This window comes from Frankliniella occidentalis, unplaced genomic scaffold, assembly GCF_000697945.3.
Source record: "Frankliniella occidentalis isolate FOCC.00 unplaced genomic scaffold, Focc_3.1 Scaffold258, whole genome shotgun sequence".
In the NCBI taxonomy this organism is placed as follows: domain Eukaryota; kingdom Metazoa; phylum Arthropoda; class Insecta; order Thysanoptera; family Thripidae; genus Frankliniella; species Frankliniella occidentalis.
Window position 1 is genome coordinate 143,091 of NW_026267384.1, and position 3,372 is coordinate 146,462.

Consider the following 3,372-nt stretch of genomic DNA (forward strand, 5'->3'; position numbering starts at 1 on the left):
ATTTATACTATATATATAAAATAGTTCTAGTAGATCTACTAGAAGGGGTAGTTTATCCATCAACTTGATTGTACAGTTGCACCAATACAAGGGACCCAATACCCTGCCAATCTTAGCGGGTTGTACATACTGTAGTGCGGATGCAGGCGTGTTGTGCGGACTTCAACTTCAATGAGGGTTACATGGACTTGAATCACCGGCAACTTCGAGCTTGCCTAATGACTGTCGTCGCTTACTGACGCGCCTTTCCGCCCGGCCCCTTGCGGGTAAGCAACCCGCATGCACGCTTGCATCCGGTACAGTTTGTACCCAGAAGTAAGAACGGCCCCGGAGGGTAAGCCATCAATGAGCTTTGGTCGCGAGGTGCGGGGGGTTCCCTATCTCGGATGTGACCCAACGGTGCTGCATTTGAAAGGCACTTTCACGACCTTTCAAATTAATGCTCTACCGTTGACGGAAATGCGAAATAAGGAACCCCCGCACCTCGCGACCAAAGATCACTGATGGCCCATACCCTATCGGAGGGCCACCCTCTGTATGGTGTCATCAAGCCCCATCGAGTCTCTTTTCTGAGTTACTTTCGCCGTTCACAGAAAAAAACAAAGTGGTTAACCGTCGTTATTACGAACGTTTTTGTTGCAGTATCGGAGCGCGTGTACAAGGAGTATGACCAGCTCAAGAACCGCTACGAGGTGGAAACGGGAGCCATGCACCAGGCCATGCAGAGGGCCTCCGAGGTAAGAGCAACATCTCATAGAGCAGCACAAAACGGCTCAGCTCAGCTGCCTTTCAAAACGATTAGCATAAATTTCTCACCTGACCGAGTGCGGGCGGAGTGGTGTGCTCTACATCCAGCGGTGCATTGTGGGTGGGTGGAGGCCCGCGCGCCGCGCCATTGAAAACCTGTTGCTGCTGCCTCTCCTGGATGAAGCAACCTCTAGGAGTGCGCCGCCCGGCGCCGCCCTGCCGCGAGGCTAGCGCAGCCCAGCCGGCCTCTAACCCCATTCATGGCAGGCTGGCAGCGCGCACCCCCGCGCGGCCACACCGCACCGCGGCCGAAACAAGTGAAAATGCGGGTCACCGCGGCGGCGGAGAGGGAACGCGTCCGCGTCGAGGTGCGGCGCGGTGCGGTGTTGTTGAGCCGCGCGCGGATGTATCTTAATCCGGTCGTTACGGGTACCCCGTGCGGGTACAGCGCGCGTGAGCCTCCCCTGCAGCCGATTACACCCCCGCCCCGGCCCGCAAGACACTCGCTTTTACCTTCGGCCACCGCGAAACCACGGACGTGTCCAGCACTAGCTGGGGCGCAGGGGATGGTCCGTTCGCGGACTGACGTCCCACCGAAGTTACCGGTGATTCAAGTTCATGTGAACTGACGTCCTAACCCTCATTGAAGTTGAAGTTGAAGCGGGGGCGCCCGAGGCCCCGGCGCGCCTGGACACTGCGGCCCGCCGCAATAAACAAAAGTGGACAAAAAAAAAAAATCCACAGCGCGTTGCCCTCGATTGATTGAGGCGTTAGCAGGACGGACTCTACGCTATGGTCTTGCGATGATGTTATCAAAATGAAATCACCGACCGGCCAAGGAAAGGCGAGGCGAGGTGCGCCACGTGCTGCAATGCACTACCGCGCGGGGCGGGGCGGGGCGGGGCGGGCCGCGTCATCACCAGCAGACAGACAGACAGACAGAGGGAGAGGGAGGGAGAGTGACAACGAGAGAGCGAGCAGAGAGGCGCTGCGGAGCCGACACTCTCATTATCATCATCGGCCTCTCATTCCGACGTTTTCCATCAAGACCGCCGCCGCCAGCGGCGTCAAGTCAAGAAAGGGAAAATAATACAATTCTTTTGAAGGTAATTAACAGCATCGGTGCCAACGAAAAACTCACCGCAAATCAGCAAAGCAGGAGAAACAGTAACAGCGAGCAGCGACAACGACGACGACGACGACGACGACGACGACGACAACAACAGCTGCGCTGCAGAAGCAAGAGGTGCAAAGTAAACGAGCTGAGCTCTTCTTCGGGTCTCAGAGCAGTTGTCATCCCGGGACGAGATGGCAGCCCCTCTGCAACGGCTCCGGTCCAGTTCCGCCGGCGCGGCCAGAGCGGTGGGCCGCGTACCCGGGGCGCCGCGTCGGCGCGGGGGTCAGCCGCCGCGCACCCCGCGGTGGGTGAAGGTTGCACTGCAGCCCCACGGGGTTGGTGTTGATGTTTGTCCAACGGCGCCCCGCGGCTGCGCCCCACGTGAGGTGCCGTGGCGTTACCGACCGCCTTTCCCCTGTGCGGAGTGGAAGCGTGGCGTGGCGGGGAGGGCCGGCCCGTCGTGCCCTGGAAAGGGTGGGGCCGGATGGGGTGACTGGGCTGCACCCAGCAGCGATACGCAAACCAAACAGCCTTCCGATTTCTAGTCATTCGCTTCAGACCTCGTTGTTTTAGACTGACTTGTTACGTTTTATGTTTGGTCAGCGGGATGTATAAGGAGCGTGATCCAGTTGATGAATTGACGCCTCTTCTGGGGACGGTGCCGTGCACGTGTGTACTACACTGCGCGTCTTGCGCTCCTGGAGGGAAGTCCTCGAAGGCCGCCTCACGGCAGACTCCAGGGGTGGCGGCCACCTGGAGGGCGCCCCGGCCCGCCCCCTTCTCGCCGGTCTGCGCCTGCCCGCGCGGGGGTCAGTGTTTGCTGCACATGCCTTGACTGGACCGCTCCCTCCCGCGCGTCAGCCCCGCAAACAAACAGGCACCCCGTCCGCTCCGCTCCTTTCCCTATTCATTCGGCCGCCCACCACCCTGGGCTGGGCCGCGCTGGGCGTTTGTTGTCCGAGTGTCGCCGGCCAGGCGGCCGCCGAGGCCGTCAGCGCCGCGCTGCAGGCGATAGAGCCAGGGCGATGCATCGCACCCTCGGCCCGGCGGGACGGGACGGCGGGACGGCGCCCTCGATCGGCTTGCGCTGGGTGACGGCAGCGGCCGCCGGTGACCTCTGGACCCGAGCCGAGGGTGCTGCGGACCACCTACCGCAAGCGCGACCAGGAGCCGACCCGCGGCGGCAGGACGCGGGGGTGAGCAGGGGCCGAGGGGATGGCGAGGGCAGTCCTCATCAGTGGGGGCCAAGCTTACTGGCAGAAAAGAAAACATTCATTCCATGATTTTCTATGGCTTGCGGTTCATAGAGCGAGTAAGCGCTCAGTGTGGCCGAAACCGCCGTGTGTGTGAGCCGGGCAGCTGCAACCTCCGTGGCCGTCAGGTGACGGGGCCCTGCGGCCCAGCGGGGTGCGAAGCGAGCACGCGAGCCGAGGCCTGCGCCCCGATCGTCTTATCGCGGAAAAACACTGCGCTGCCGGACCTCCCGCCCCGCCACGCCACACCCCGCC

General features: G+C 61.4%; 1 protein-coding gene across 1 annotated transcript in view; it reads left to right on the forward strand.

The window, feature by feature from the left end:
- LOC113211156 (shootin-1-like) overlaps window positions 1-3,372 on the forward strand; it is a gene marked incomplete in the record, with an annotated part of 56,262 nt that overhangs the window by 35,702 nt on the left and 17,188 nt on the right.